Source organism: Strix uralensis, chromosome 1, assembly GCF_047716275.1.
Source record: "Strix uralensis isolate ZFMK-TIS-50842 chromosome 1, bStrUra1, whole genome shotgun sequence".
In the NCBI taxonomy this organism is placed as follows: Eukaryota; Metazoa; Chordata; class Aves; order Strigiformes; family Strigidae; genus Strix; species Strix uralensis.
In genome coordinates this window covers 98753104-98769976 of record NC_133972.1, presented here as the reverse complement: position 1 = coordinate 98769976, position 16873 = coordinate 98753104, and the positions used below count along the sequence as shown (strand labels likewise).

The following is a 16873-nucleotide window of genomic DNA, read 5'->3' as shown; positions in this document are numbered from 1 at the left end:
CCTCTGATGTTGAAAAGGCTTAAGGTTCTAACTAATGTAGAACATGAACACCTTTGAGATATGAATCTGAATAAGGTAGAAGTATGTAATCTCTAACTCTGTGCTGATGGCCAAAGAATTATTTCTTATACTCTTGTAAATGTCCAAACAATCTGCAGTTATGTGCATTGAAATTGTCTGCCCTAATTCTGAGCAGAAGGACTAGAGTGACAAGTCTGTTCAAATATCATCATTTTTTTAATGCTCTTTAGCTTTTGATCAGAAGTGTGACAATTTATCAGAAAGATACACAACTGGAAGCATCCAGCTCAACTCATACACGCAATAGGTTACATTTGAATAGCATTAATGTGTAGCATGTACATATGTCCATTGTTCCTTGGAACTGAGAGTCCCAGAACTGTAAGACAGGTGTCCATCCCCTATATATTGTGTTCAGACAGCTGGCTGGAAATTAATCCACTTCCATTGTGTGAATAACAATAAGCCCTATGTATGTATTTAATACTTAAATTTCGTAAGAATTGGCTTGAAAGTAACAGAAGGTTTTGGGTTTTGACCCATTTCCTGAAATGTGCATCTGGGATATTGTTAGTGAATATCTTCTGTCTGGAAGCTCTACCTGAGTGAGTTAGCGTTAGGAGCTCTTCTTATTAATTTTAATTTTTCTCTTTTTTTCTCCTGTTTGCTGATGTTCTCAGTAGTTGCTGTACAGAGGTTTCCTCTTCCATATTATTTGAATAGGTACCCAGTGGGACAGATCTGATATTTTGTGGATCCTAACATCCAATAGAAATCTAATTGTTTTGCGGAGAGGTACAAAGTATGTTATGGCATGGTATATTATGGTATGCATTTTTTTTATACCATCACTTCTGATAGACATCCTTGAATTAACACTTGTTGAATTCATTAGAGGACTGATGTTTGCTAAACAGCAGATTAATAAAGGTCTTCAATGCTTTTCAAGTATTTTTAAATATGATTTTCATGTTTATAAATGTGATTTATTTACAAATCAGGTAAGCTGACAAAGGTTGTCTTTTGCCAAGGAAAAACACAATGTAACAACAAGGAATGGAATGAGTTGAAAGATGAGAAGCTGAGGTAGAGGACTGCAACATTCAAGTTGTAGACTTGAATGAACTTTCTTCCCTTTCTTATGCCCTAAAAAAGTCTTTTGGCCTTCATTTATTTTGCATCTTATTTGGACTATCTTCCTTGCCATTTGATATGACTGAAATTCCAAGGACATTAAACCTTGCTGGTTCTTAGACAAGTGACTTGACAAAAACTTTTCTTTGCTGTTCTCACTCTACATCAGTATTATCTGGCCTAAATTTCATTTATCAACTACAAAGAGGTCCTGTTGCAGGTTTCCACTCCATCTAACATATACTTTCTCAGTTATCAGAATGATATCTCCTTTTATACTTAATGGAGAAAGAAAGAGGGATTCATCTTTCTCTAGAAATCAAGAAACTGGAGTGCTCTGAACTCAATTCCATCTCCTGGAGGCAATGTCTAAAGTAAGAGAGGATGACTTTAGGTAAAGTTAAATGCCTGAATGTAACAATCCCATAATACCACTTGCTTCAGTAAGAGTTGAGAGTACCAATTAGCACCTAAAAAGTACTCAGGTCTTTGAGAGCTCCATCTGCTATTTAATAACTGAGATAATCAGCAACTACCCTACAGCAAACACTTACTTTCAGAGCACTTGAACTTTACAGGTATTTTCTTTTTCCTGCAGGAAGTACAACTTATTTCACAACAACAACCTGAGCTAGATTTACTGTAAAGACCGATGTAACCAGATATCAGCTCTGCAGTCACTGTCAAGCCACAAACTCTGTTATAGTGCAAGGACACTGAGGGCATCACTTTCCTCTGCTTCTCCCTTCTCTCTCTTATGCAATAACTGTGGAAAGAAAAACCTTCTGTAAGGATCTTATACAGTCTAGTGAATTTTAAATGAACTACAGATTACTGTGTTTAAAACGGTTCTGAACGTCAACCATAAATTTCTCCTTGCACATAAGCATCTAAAGGATTTTTTTTTTCTTACAGTTTAAGAGCTGTTTGTAGGAGAAACAGGGGTAAAATGGGATTATAAGCAATGCTGTTGCTGCTATAAAGCTGAGCCTTGCAGGCTGCCTGAAAAAGTAGGGTTGAGTATAGGAAAACAAAACCAGTATTCTATAGCTGTAGTGAACCTTAAATGAGAATTATTCCTGTGAGCAAAGCATTTTCTTTAAGGAATAACTCTTGTCTAAAAGTGATAGCCTAGGCTTCATTCTACCATTGGATGCTTACCAAAAATCCTTTTCAGCTATTGTCTTTTGGGTCATGGCAGGGCCATTCCTGATGGCATTGCTTGGGCAATCCACAGGGTGCCTTTGAGATTTACACACCCAGGCCTTTGTGCACAGCTGCTCCTGCTTTTCAGCAACTATGCATGCTGGAAAGACTGCAAGAAGAAAGATGGAAGTATGTTTGAGGTGTTGCTGTATTTCTTATTATGAAGTAAAGAAAGTTGATTGCCCATAAGTGTGCACATTATCAACAAGGTGCATGGATTAATTACTTATAAAGAGGTTAAGGATGATAATGCAAATGATCCCATCTAGTGATTGCTGTCTGAGGGTTGATCAATAGTTTACCTGTTCATTTGGCTTCCACATTCAGTAAATGATCATATGCCTGGAAGCATACAAGTGATCATTGTTTCTGTATGCATGTTACAGAGAGCTTACTGGATTTATTTTATGTTGTTTGACCGTTTTCCCAGTATGAGTTTCCTTACTGCCATGCAAAAGTGTTTTCAGATATATCTGAAATAGGACTACCCTTTATCAGCTCTGAAAACAAAGCTAGTGAAACGAAAAATAAATTTTAAAAAAGATAGCTGCCTTGTTGTCTGTGAACACATGGAGCTGGTTTTCCCTGACAGGCAGCAGCTGCCTGTGTGGAGATGATAGTGATGTGTTTGCTTTGTAGGCCTTGAAGTGATTTTGTCCAGGCAGTATAGGCATCTTCCCCACTTTCTAGTGGGGTGCCCTACTGATGTTCTTGAGATCAGTCATGGTACCTTAAGTACTTGCCTGTGTAGAGAAAAATTGAGGGAGAAATGACAATTGCCAAGAGAGCATGACTCTCAGATTCAACTAATATGACTGAGAGCCCAAGAATGAATAATTTCAGAAATGATAAGAGCACTACAGACCTAAACATGCAGACATGAGCCAAGTGTGATGTGATGTCTACACGCGATCTTATCTCAATGGTCTTGGAGAGAAAGGGGGATTTTTTTCCAGTTGATGGGAATTTGATACCTAAGTCTCCTGAGATTTGCTAGAAATCTTGCTGTGAGGCCTATCTGCTTAGGCATGCATTCAGCAAAAATTATTTTTGTTTGGGGTTTTTTTGGGGGGGATTTTATCTGACTAAGGATGGGAGAGGGGTAGGTTCCAAGTTTCAAACAGATTTTTTTATGTGGTAACAGATTCATTTTACTTATTATAAAATATAAAGAAATGCAGTTAATAAAATGTAGTTTAAATGAACAGCTGCCTCTCTGAAGAATTCTGACACCAGTTAGAAAACATTTATACTTAGCTTATGGACACCTAATACATAGGGAAATTGTGTAGCATGTCTACAGCAACTTTTCTCATAATGGACAATGTTTTATTTTACCTGTGGGCAAAATGTGTAACCTGTTTGCATAAGTCAAACAGTGGAAATGGAAATATATTCCCTGGAGATATGGAATATCTTGTATCTATTCTGATCACATGTGCAGCCCATATCCAAGTAACAAAATCTGAAGAGAGTGGTACTACTTCTGTGAGTGCAGTAATAGCAATTCTTTTGTATTACCTTTTTTTCCCCAGATGCTTCTGGATCCTCTCTTTTTTGTTTAAAAACATAAATAACTAAAGTGTGTGTATGTGTTTTTCTGTTGTGTAGAGAATGAAGACATAGAGTCCTTTAAGCCCCATCCAGCCAACTGCTTTTATATCCTGAAACTGAAATTAGGATTTGTTGAAGCCATCTCTGACACTTCTGAATGAGACAAAAGGACTGAAAAGGGCATGGCAAAAAGCAGGTGAGCTAAGAGATAGGCATGAGATGCCACAAAACATTATCCCTCCTTTCCATTGGGAATGGAAGTATATCACTTGTTCAGTCGCATTGGTTGCCCAGACACCAAATGCGACTGGTGTATGCAAGACCGTTATGCATATGAAAAGGCTCCAGTTTAAATTTTGTATGCTTTTTTCAGTGTATTCCTGATGATGGACAGGACTTTTTTCCTTGAAATTTAAATGTACTGGCTTGATGGATTCCATTTGTCTTTAAATGCTATGAAACATATGCTGAGAGTGTTATCAGTCATAGGAGATTATATTTTTAATTGAACTTAATATTTCCAGAATGCTTGAGTACTCTGTGATGCTCTTAAGTGCTAATGTTTGTGTTAAGACACCATATTAGTACATATGCAATGTGTTCCATCCTATCCATCATACCATCAGGGCATCCTCCTGCCTAATAACCCTTCTCAAATCTGAGCAGCATTTATATTCAGATCTCATTTCTGCCTGAAAACCAACAAGTACAAGATGGTCATGTGAGGGGGTTTTAAAACCAAAATCCCCTTTGGATTAGACCTGCTGCCTTTGTGGAGATTTACCTCCTTGCAGAAAATAGTGAGCAGCCAGTGTGAACTCTTGGCTGCAGAATGGAAATATCAAGCTGATCAACATTTCCGCATTGCTAGCAAGGTAATCCTTCATTTGAGCTGCTTATCTGAAATCTGTCTCATGAATCTGATGGGAGGATTTACCCTAAGTAGTTAATTATGGTGTTGCTAAATTTCTTCCTCTCTCCTTATTCCTTCACTTTAAGAAAAATCATGCAGCTATAAAGACTGTAGACTTCAATTAAAAATAAATGAAACGTTATCTAGCTGAACACTTATTAAGGCACCTGAAATTATCATTTTACTTTTGTCCTGATCTTACTCTCTTCTCCAGATGCTCGCTGTTGGTGGCCTATTTCAGAGGCAGGACAGTATGCTAGTGGATTTTTAGTCTGAACTAATCTGGCTGTTCTTACAAAGTTGTGGGGTTTGGGGATATTTTTTTCTTTTTTTCAGTATGTTTGGGGTTTTTTGCTTGGATCTTTAGATGATTGGGTTTTTTTGTTTAGGTTTGGGTTTTTTTGTGTTCAGATCTTAGGCACTTAGCTGGAGAATTCCTGTGTGTCAGGCTAAGCCCTGTCTGTTGTCCTGGCCTGAACCTGGATGTGAGGGAAATGCAAAGACAGAATAAAGACATTGCCAGATTAATTATTTCTAGGGCATGTGAGAGTCTTATACTCTTCTACTCTAACTTAAACTGCAGAGAGGAACTGTGGTTAAGGAATTTGTTTTTTAAGGTATTTTGTACCTAACTGAGACTTATGAGGAAGCTTTAATATGTTTTGTAAATTTTAAGTTCCACGTTTGACCCCTGACATGATGGTGATAAAGAATTACAAAGACATGTTGTCATACATAAAGGAAAAGTACCATGATAATATGGGAAACACTTTGGGGTTAATTTCTTATGCTCATAATATGTTTTGTCCATGAAGAAATGTTTCACTGGTTATTCAGATCTCTCACCCAACCTCTTTAGGAAGATCCTCTTTAGGTTCTGTTTGCACACAAACTTTCTTTTCCCTCAGGATGAGCTAGGGCAGTGAGATCAATATATTTATCTTGGTGCAGCCACTGAATGAACATACAGTTCCACTGTGTAAGCAGGTCTGGTTTAGGGTGGGGTTTCTTATATACCTTAGCAAAATGCGCATCTCGTGAGACATGTGAGAAAAAGACTTGCATTCAAGTAATAAAAGGCATTTTGATACCAAAGAGGTACCCATAAAGTTTGTTACTCAAATAGTTATAAAAGCGTTCATTCTCCTTTTACTGAGTTGCTAAACAGGATAGCCCTGAATTTCATGCGGTGCTGTTCTGGCCTCTTGGGAAGCTGTTGGACACAGCCTTCCTAGAAAGCTCTCCTGCCCAGAGCTGGGTGTACTGCTCTGTGCAACACAGCCCCTAGAGAGAATGGAGCAAAACATACTTGATTGTTCTGGGCATGAAAAATGACAATCTCAGAGGGAGAAATGGCTCCTGTCCAACCTCTTCTATTAATTTTAAAAAGAGGCTAAAGTTTCTCCTCAGAAGGTTTAAGACTTTGGGGATGTTCTCAAATTGCCTTTCCTTAACTTTACAGCTGTAGCTTAATTCTGGATGAATCCCAGAAGTTCCCACTAAATACTCAGGAAGTTTGGGACACTAGTATTTCAAAAGCAGAGGCATAAGTAAGTGTTTTATGAAGGTGTCTGCTTAGGCATTTTTGTGATTTTTTTTTTTTTCTTTCTAATTTCTTTGCCTGCCCTTCCTGCATTCATCAGGACAGGTGTTACATTGTTACCTCTTTCTCCTGTTCCTGTCTACTGTAAAATTTTAGGAGCCTTTGGTATGTAGTCTATAGGTTATAGTTTTCCCAAATGTGAACTCATTTGAACAAACCAATGCTCCTGGCTAATTCCTCCAACCAGGCACTCTCCAGGACATGCTGAAATGCTGCAAGAGCTGTGCTTAAACCATGACCATAAGCTGTTTTCTTCTTCACCCTGGATTTTGACAGTATTTTCTTGCACAGCATGTAGAATAACTATTTCAGGGGTCCTAGCCATGTACACAAGATCAAGTACTGAATTATGACAGATTTGGTGTGAAACACAACTTCAAATTTTATTTTGCATTTGGTTTCTACTGAGACCTGTGCTCAGAGGCTTTACCAGCCCTGAGGCAGTATGATCCTACACGTGTGACCAGTGGTTTGATGCCCAAAGAAACTCAGCAGTTCATGGAAACCTATGTGGCACTTGCTTGAGATGTGGGACTTGCTTGTTTGGGGGGGGGGGGGGTTAACTTCTGTTGGTCCTTGCTACACAGGGTTGTCTTTTGTTATTACGTTTCATAGCAGTTTTGTAACTTGAGCAACAAATCCTGCAAAATGTGAGGAAAGAAAATAACTTTTCTCCTGCTTTCTTGGACAACAAAGTTATTTCCTAAGGCTATCTACTTAAGTGCAGCTGCTCTCAGTGCCTGGAGATATTAGAAGAAATGACATTATGGCTCAACACAGCAGCTTAATCTCTGGTTTCAATTTCCTCTGTATTTACCACTAGGCCCTTTGGGGCCTTTATTCTACCGAGATTGAGTAGACTGTTAAAAGCCCATGCAGTGGCTGCTTTGTTTCCCCTTAAATGTTTTTCGTGGTTGGTGGCAGGAAGATTTCTTGCCACTCCCTTATCTGAGGTTTATGTAATGAATTGATTATAGGCAGTGCTCCCTCTGAACCTGTTCCAGTTTGGCAGAGCTCAGCTTTTCCTGAATCACCGTGACTCCCGGAGGAATTTTTCTTGACTTCAGATGAAGGTGGGCAATTTCTCCCTACTACAGGCATTTTGAAAAATGTGCCCAGCAAGCACTCAAAGAGATACTGAACTGTCACTGTTGTTCAGATACACTCAGGTTATAGAGTCTAAAAATACAGACCAGCTCTGACTCGGGGCCACCATGTTGAACTTTCTGCTGTGTGTGTTGTGCTTCACTGAATGAGATACTCTAAGTGCATATTCTAGATATCTCTGCCTGCTAGGGTCAGTCTGAATCTCCTTACATGAGTGTTTTAACATGTGTTGTCATTTATGCACTGTGGGTGTGTCAATGATTTGCTTTCCCACAGACAAGATCTAACTGTATCCCCACTATCACAGTAAATCATCAAACTAAACCTTTCACCAAGACGTAATGATACCAGATGTAATACTTCTTGAAAGATAACTCTACAGGCTTCTTTTCCTGGAAGCCTCTAGATACTGAGCAGATCAACCTGGAATAACACAAACAGCCAAAAACTCTTCAAATTGGAAGCTTTTCTTAGTGGGTACCAATCTGGGGTAAGCAAAAAGTAGAACATACTGTAAAATAACAAGCAGTAAGTCCTTGCAGTAGCTAGAGGGTGTGATACCCTGCTGACAGTATGCTGGGCTCACTTCACAGAACAATGGCTTTTACAATGAGGGGGGCAAAACACTAGCACAGGTTGTCCAGAGAGGTGGTAGATGCCCCATCCCTGGAAACATTCAAGGCCAGGTTGAATGGGGCTCTGAGCAACCTGATCTAGTTGAAAAAGTCCCTGCTCATTGCAGGGAGGTTGAACTAGATAATCATTAAAGGTCCCTTCCAACACAAACCATGCTATGATTCTGTGAAAGCACTCCAAAGTAACAGACCTCAACTAAACCACAAAATCACCCCCACCCCATAAAACCCCCACCCCACCACTGTGTGTGGTTTGGACAGTGAGGTGCATTTGTCCAAGCATCCCTCTCAAGTTCTAACTGTAGGCCTGGTAGGGTTGTTTGCTGGCAAGAAGGTAACTTCTCTTTTTTTCCTCCTTGAGTCTCTTGGGGAGTTTCTGATTCACTTTCATATCTCCAAAGACACAAAGAAGACTCAGTGTCTATGTAACTATTGCTGCACACTCCCCAGCAGACACCAGCAAACATGGGTGTTTGCTCTCTTTAGTTCTCTAGGCAGAGTTTTCCCTCTTCCTCTCCACCAACAGGTGGAGCAGAGACCTCTCACCTATGCTGCTCTTGACAGGAACCTTGCATTAAAAATACTTGCTTGATGGTTTCCCCAGAATTGATCTCAAATCTTTACGTTATTCCCATAGCCTTTTTTGCCAACTTGCTTTTATTGCTTGTGTGTCTGTTCTCCCCCACTGTCGGAATGCAAATATACCAGGTGGGACCAACAGTCAAGATCTTTTTTGCTCTCCTTCTAATTCAGTGGTTGTAACACAAACTTCAGGGCACCTTTATTAAAAAAAAAAAAAAAATTAAAAAAAATGTTTTGTGTATGAACCTTTCTCCCAAACCCATGCTTTGATCCTAAGTTACCAAAAGTGTCCTTACAAGTTGCTAACAGTTCCAAAGAGCACGTGAAAAGGTTGCATAACATACACATTCCTAAGAATTAATGTTTAATAATAGAGTGCCACTACTGAGAAGATACATGTAAACAGTGCTTGTTTATATGAGTACCCTTTGCATATCTCTGACAGTGAAGGGCAGATCTCAATAAAATTTACACCCAAGTTATACTTACAGTTGTTTAACTCTTCTAATGCAGGAGAAAGCCAGCTTCCTGCAAAACGAGCATGTGATCTCAGAAATTATGCCAGGGGACTTTTTGTTGACCACTCCTTTATTTGGAATTAGGTTTTAAGTATCCTAAATAAGGCTGCTGCATTTTAGTTGTATTTTGCCTTGTGCAATTACCTTAAAACAATCATAGATGTTCAGCTGTGAGATTGAGGTTGCACTCATGAAAATACATATAAACTTCAGGAAAAGTAGAATGAGGTGTACACACGTGGGCACATACTTTGCCTGTGTTTGCTGAGTTCAGCTTGGGCTCCCTGACATAGGATTAACGACTCAAAACATTGAGTCCAATGTCCCATTATAGTATCCAAAGATAAACACAGTACTGGAAGGGTGTCACTATCTTAATGGACCAAACAATTTTTAAAAATATGTATATGAAAAAAGCACTTTTTTTTCTCCTCCATGACTACAACAGATAGCATTTTGCTTGCCTGTATTTGGACAAGTCACCAGGGGATCAGGACTGATGGGCTGTGACCTCTAGAAGTTAATATGTTACACAGCAATAACATAAAATAGCATTAAGCTAGGAAATGCTGGAATTGGTGCTGACTCCAGAGCTTTTCAATTCCAAGTGTCTTAACTGCTCCCCTGTTTCACAGTACTCGGGGTATGTTGCTGTACTGTCATCACTGCTTGAAGATGTCACTGCACTCCACTCCAATCCCACCCCAAATCAAACCAGGAAACCTGTTTGCGTTAGCAAAACCATTCTCTGTAGTTTATGACTTTTTTCCCATTGTTTTCAGGATGGCTGTAACCTGGAAGGGGGCATGGGGAGGCTTCAAGTGTGCATGGGAGCAGCAGCGTTGTTCCTCTGGGACAACCACCTGCCCCACTGCATGCCATGCAGAGACAGATAAAGCTGCTCTGTGTGTGAAGGGGGAGGGAAAAAAAGAAGGAATAGCTTTGCTGGGGACAGACAGGCAGGCGAGACTGCTTCTTTCATAAACTGTGCCAACTTAGATTAGCTTGAAGTGACTACGAAACTGCAGTCTAAATTAAGTTTCATCCCATGTACCCAGCATCATTCATAATTGCTCAGAGCCAAGGAGTCTGTTGGAGTCTGGGATAGTGTTTAGTTATTTTAATACATTGTCCTTTTTTCTTCCTAGAATCTCCTTCTTTGCTTCCTTTTCTAACTAATGAGATAGACTACACTGCCTTAGTGTATCTTCAGACTACATGTCCTCCATCCTACATACCAGTGGTAGCAGGGATTCTCTGGAGAAAGAAGAGTGCAGTCATTTCATTGAAACACTGCTCCTGTTGTTCAGAGGTAACCCTCCTGCCAGGATGTAACTGGCAGCAAAAAGGTCTGGGTTCAAATTGAAGGGAGTTGCTCCGAAAGTGGTGACTTGAGGCCACACCTGGACAACTGCGAAAATTATACTGAACTAGCTAATCTTTCCTGTTGGCAAACATGAATCAAACATTTAACAAAGTTTTTTGGGGTTTTTTTTAAGAGAGAACAAAAATCTGACCAGGTAGATAAACTGAGTGATAGTAACTGACTGTTATAGTTATTCTTTAACTACAACAGTTCATAGTCTTTTCCTCTAAGGAAGTAATTTCTAGGCTAGACCTTTTCCCATCATCTGCAGTAAGTGAAAACTAGGATTTGTTGGGTGATAAACTGCTGTGTAAAGCGATGCTCTGCTAACTGCTTGGCTCCCTGCGGGCTTTGCCTTTGGCTGCTCCATCTCCATGGGCCCTCCAGCTCTGCCAAGAGCCCCTCCACTCTCAGCCAGCTGCTCCTGCTCCGGCACAGCCAGCCACGCAACTCCTGTGGCTGCAGGACTTCTACAGGGCTTTAATGCTGAGAACTACCCACGGCCATCAGCTGAAATGAACTAAATGGGGAGCTGGACATGGATCTTCAATAAGGCAGGGAAATTGGTGTTTTCTGCCTCCTATGCTTATACAGTCTGCAGGATGATATCTCGTGACACCCGCCCCCCCAAGCTAGCTAAGCATAACCACTAACCTTTCACTCGCAGGTGGATATTAGCTATTGCCTTAGGCTGGGACAGCCATTTACCCAGATACATTTCACAAAGCCACAAATAAATTACAAAGCTATAAATATCATTGTTACAGATGCAAACTTTTCCCCAGTTTGTAAACTCTGTCTCTCAGCAATGCCTCTCAGGCACAGCAACACAATGTGCAAAAAAAATCTTTAGGGCATGTCTATTGGGGCTTTCTGTTTGCCTCCCCTTCGCCCCACTGGATGGCAAAAGAGCCCTTCTCTGGTGGGGCTTCCCTCCCCCAATTCAGAGGTGTCTAGTGGGCCAGGTGGTTCTTTGATTTTTGGGCCCAGCCATCAGGTTCAGGACTCAAAGGGACTGAATTAAGGATCATTCTGCTGTCTAGGTGATTTTCCTTTTAAACACAGAGTACCTAGGCATGCAAGAGACAAAAATACAAGTCCTTCACAAGTGGCTGAAATCCTTGTTCCACTGATGTGACAGGTGAAATCTCTGACTGCCTGTGAGTTCAACCTGGCCACTTCAGCTCATCAAAGCAGCCATGAGCTCAGGATTTCAAAATCCTTTGCTTATTTTTGCACCTCTGTCTCATCAAAACTGGAAGCTCCGATTACAAATCTACCCAGGGCGTCCTTTCAGCTTCCTGCTGCAGCTTCGCTTTTATGACAGTGTTAGCAGGATCTTTCATCATCCGCCTACCCGGAGCGTCCTCTTCATGCCCACACATTTCATTCCCATTTGAAGTAAAAAGGAAAAGTTGTTCAGCTTTGCTTAGAGCATAGCTGGGGATTACAAACAAAGATATTATGATTAAAATAAAGTCAGCCTGTTCCCTTTTCCAAGACATAGTGATCCCCCACTCGCTTTGCCATCTTGGGAAAGGAGTTTACCCCTCCTCCCAGACCTGCATATTGGGACTATCAGCCCCATGTCCCCAGAGAGCAGTGACAGAGGCCTCCCAGTGGAGGGGTGCTTGATACAAATGTTTTAAAGCCTAATTTTGCAATAAGGCCTTGGGGAATTTTTGTTGCTTTGTTTTGGGTTTGTTTTCCTGCTGACTCTTCCCTTCCCTTTCTCAATCATTAGACTTTTCCAAACCTTAATCCAATAATTTAGATGTTATTAAGACTTTCATTTTCATGTTACAGATTGCTACAACACTGTTGAAGAAATCATGCTCATCAAAATTTCCTTCCCTGAGTTTTCCACAACCTGTTTTCTGATCGTACTGCTGCTTACCAGACCACTACAGAACCACTAATTTCATTTTGAGCTTCTGTGATAAAATTTAAACAGTCTACTTTGATGGCTCAGCTGCTGGACTCTATTCTGTTTCCTTTGAAAAACCTCCATTTAGGAATAAGGGTTCTGAATCCTGGGGTTCCGTTATAAGTTGACCTCAAATATCCTCAGTTTGCCAACAATGAATCCGATATTCTGACTTGAGTGCACTAACACAGATACCCAAATCCTCACTCAGGGACTCAAGAATCATGGAGTGGTTTGAGTTGGTAGGGGCCTTTAAAGATCATCTAGTCCAACCCCACTGGAATGAGCAGGGACATCTTTCACTAGGTCAGGTTGTTCAAAGCCCCGTCCAACCTGACCTTGAACACTTCCAGTGATGGTGCATCCACAATTTCTCTGGGCAACCTGCTCCAGTGTCTCACCACCCTCACAGGAAAAAATTTCTTCCTTATGTCCAATCTAAATCTATCCCCTTGTAGTTTAAAACTGTTACCCCTTGTGTTACCACTACAGGCACTGGTAAAAAGTGTGTGACCATCTTTATTACAATCCCCCTTTAAGTATTGAAAGGCAGCCATAAGGTCTCCCCAGAGCCTTCTCTTTTCCAGGCTAAACAACTCAAATTCTCTCAGACTTTCTTCATAGGGGAGGTTTTGCATCCCTCTGACCATTTTCGTGGCCCTCCTCTGGACCTGCTCCAATAGGTTCATGGCTGTCTTGTGCTGAGGGCCCCAGAGCTGGATGCTCTACTTCAGGTTGGGTCTCAGGAGAAGCCACAGGCATCTGGAGCTTCCAAGTAAGTCAGTATGCAAAAAAAAACCCACCCCAAAGAAAACAAAACTCTAGAATCATAAAATTATATATATATGCATAAATATATGTATTTTATAGTCTATGTTGCATCCATCTGAAAATTCCAGGTTTAGCCATGCTTAGTCTTTATTCATCAGATATTGTGGTTTAACCCCAGCTGGCAACTAAAGCACCACACAGCTGCTTGCTCACTCCCATGCCCCCCACCCCAGTGGGATGGGGAAGAGAATCAAAAGAGTAAAAGTGAGAAAACTCATGGGTTGAGATAAAGACAATTTCATAGGTAAAGCAAAAGCTGTGCACTCAAGCAAAGCAAACCAAGGAATTCATTCACCACTTCCCATGGGCAGGCAGGTGCTCAGCCATCTCCAGGACAGCAGGGTTCCATCATGCATAACGATGACTTGGGAAGACAAACACCATCACTCCAAACGTCCCCCCCTTCCTTCTTCTTCCCCCAGCTCTATATGCTGAGCATGACATCATATGTTATGGAATATCCCTTTGGTCAGTTGGGGTCAGCTGTCCCGGCTGTGTCCCCTCCCAACTTCTTGTGCACCCCCAGCCCCAGCCTGAGCTCTGCTCAGCAGTAACTAAAACATCCCTGTGTTATCAACACTGTTTTCAGCACAAATCCAAAACATAGCCCCATACTAGCTACTGTGAAGAAAATTAACCACCCCAGCCAAAACAAACATTCAAAGGAATGAGGTATTCATAAAGCAGTAACACCATTTTCAAGATCTGTATTAGACAGCAGTTTTGAAATTCAATTTTATATGTATGTGAACCGTATTTTATAATTTTCTAAGGAATCACCTTAAAATTGAAAACATCGTAGCAAGATATTTTAGATTTGCAGTGACACGCTTGCAAATACTGTTCTTTTTCAAAGGGTTAAAAATGCCACACCTCAAGTTGCACAAATATTCTCCTATGCTGTGACATTAAAATCTCACAGAAGGGGAAGGTTATGCCTGCGCTGGGGTGATGGTGCACCCTGTTGCTTAAGGTATGTTGTGGGCTTGGCAACAGTTCAGCTGGGATGGGACAACCTGATGGAGAAGGGTTTCGGTAGCAGTGAGCTGAGGCTGAGGTGGGGGAGGTCATGGAAACCTTCAGTTTGAAGCATGCACAGATGTCTGCAGGTGGGAGCCCACCACACACCCGCATCAGAGCAGGACCCAAAGCTATCTGCTGCACGTGGAGGAACAAGGACAAGCAGAGAACTGCTCGCACCAGGAATCCTGAAAAACCTTCAAAGAGCAACGATTTAGGCCACAGAGGTTGCTGCAAGACCTGCAGCCAGTTATGCTTGTGCCCACCTACAACGTCCGACTCAAGCGGGCCTTTGCTTCACAACCATTGGGATGGTATGGCACATCAAATGCACACTAAATGTGAATAATTGAAATGTCACTCTCTGACTTCTCATTTTCCCTCGGAAGCTGTAGATAGGTTTCAAAATAAGTTTTGATTGAAAGTTTGCAAAGATTTCCATGTGTGTTCTGATTCAGTAGTTATCACTAAAGGTAATGTGTCTTTTGTGACACTTAGATTTGAACACCCACCAGTGCTGTGAAAGCACCTCTATAGTTATTGAAGGCATTAATCTAATGCATTTTAGGAGGATTTACATCTTCATTTGTCATCTTCTAGTTAAAGAAAAAATTGTATGTAAAACTGTCGGTTCCTTTAATATTTAATCAGATTATGAATAAGTATAAAAATTAAACAAACTAATGTATTCCTTTAAATCTCTACAGACACCTGCTTATTTACTAAAGAGATTGTGGTCTATATCCCAGACCCTTTGTGGCTAGTAAGGTCTTTCTGTGATAGATACTTGCATTGTGAGAAGACGGGTCTCTGCAGGACTATTGTTTTCCTTCCTTGTCATCCATTTGTGTTGAGAGAGAAGAAGGTGGAGAAAAGGTGGGGCTCTGGCTCACCGCCCACTTTGCTGGAGCACAGAGTTGTGCCAACCAGCTGGGCAATGAGCACTGGGCCAGACACCAGCTGCCATGGGGACAGCTCTTGCCATGGGGGCAGAGGAGGAACCAAGCGTAGTCCTTTGCATCACAGTTTGCTTTCTGGGCTGTCCCTGAAGCAACACAGCAGTGCTCCACCCCATGTAGCAAATTCACAGGAAGCTTTTTAATCTGGTTATTCTAGTCTGTGACTGCAAACAGTAGGAAATTAGTTTATTTATGTTAGAGGTTCTCCATATTTATTTATCCAAAGGAACTCTAAGTAGTTACTTTATATTCTTAATGCCCTGAACCAGAGGTAATTTTCACGCTGTACATTTTATGGATACCTGCAGATGACTCACCTGAAGAAAGGGAGTGTTGTTCCATTTTAATTATGTCATAATTTATACCCCTCCCCTAGACTGAGATTGAAGGGTGAGGAGAGCTGGCAAGCCAGCCAAGACAGACGTAAAAAGGTTCCAAAGGTTCGTCAGCCACCTCGTGTCAAATACAGGGCATTTAAAGCACACGACAGACTTTTTACCTTCATGTTGTCCTTTAGGGTCCTGTAAACAGCAGGTTCCTGTGAAGATTCATGTGGCACCAGTACAAGTGACTTGAGGTAGGATTAAGACATGGTTAACCTCACGTTCAAGAGGAAAGGGGGAGGAAATGAGAGAAGAAAGGTTGTGTAGAACACCCAGTCAGTACTGCCCACGTTTGCAAGTGACATGAAAGATTGGGAAAAACCAGTCGGGGCCAGTAGAAAACCACTCATTAATATCAGTAGGCTTTGGATCAGGCCAGTGATGTCTCTAGATAATCCATATCTCTTCCACCCCTCCTTGCTGGCCAGTTTATCCAGTCCCTTCCTTATTAATTCAAGAAGAGTTTTCCTTGTTTCTAATTATGTGTTGCTTACAGGATCAGGATGAATGCCACCCTTTCTAAAGACAGAAGCGTTACCCTGTCTTGTCCCTGTGTGACTGCGTCTGTCCAATGACACTGTGGTGAACCAACTGTGTACTGCATCTCAGCCCACGTTCTCCTGAATTAGTACAACCACACATCTTTGGAAGACCTCCTTTCCTCTTCCTTTGCCGCACCCAGCTAACCCATATCTTCTGGAAAGAGAAATAAGCAGCAGGATCGGTCTCAAGGTATATTAGCAAAAAGAGAGAAAATTATTACTGTCTTGTCACTTATTGATATCAAGGTGTAAATCTTCTGAAATGTATGAAGGGAGAGTTAAGAATTCTTTGCTGGCCTCAGAGGGGTGGGTGATGGGGAAGCCACTCTGCACACCACTGACTGTGTCATGACATGGTGATGGCTAGAAAAAATTTGTTGTATGTGATGTCAATCCAAATATGCCCAGAGAGAATTCCTCAAGGTAAGTTACTTCATTATTTACCTCCTCACACTTTTAACCTAGGTCTGAATTATATATAAGGCTTTAAGTATGTCAGTCTTCAGATGCCTTTTTCAGATGCTTTCCTACCAATAGCATCCATTAAAGCTCTATCCTTCAGGGGTGTGAGT

General features: G+C 41.1%; 1 long non-coding RNA gene across 1 annotated transcript in view; it reads left to right on the top strand.

Moving 5' to 3' along the window:
- The window catches only part of LOC141954061 (uncharacterized), a 41223-nt gene extending 24825 nt beyond the window's left edge, over positions 1-16398 (top strand). Inside the window, exons 3-4 of the long non-coding RNA XR_012632077.1 lie at positions 3973-4111; positions 16256-16398. This is a non-coding gene — a long non-coding RNA (uncharacterized LOC141954061). The remainder of the gene's footprint in view (positions 1-3972; positions 4112-16255) is intronic.
- The last annotated feature ends 475 nt before the right edge of the window (positions 16399-16873 follow it).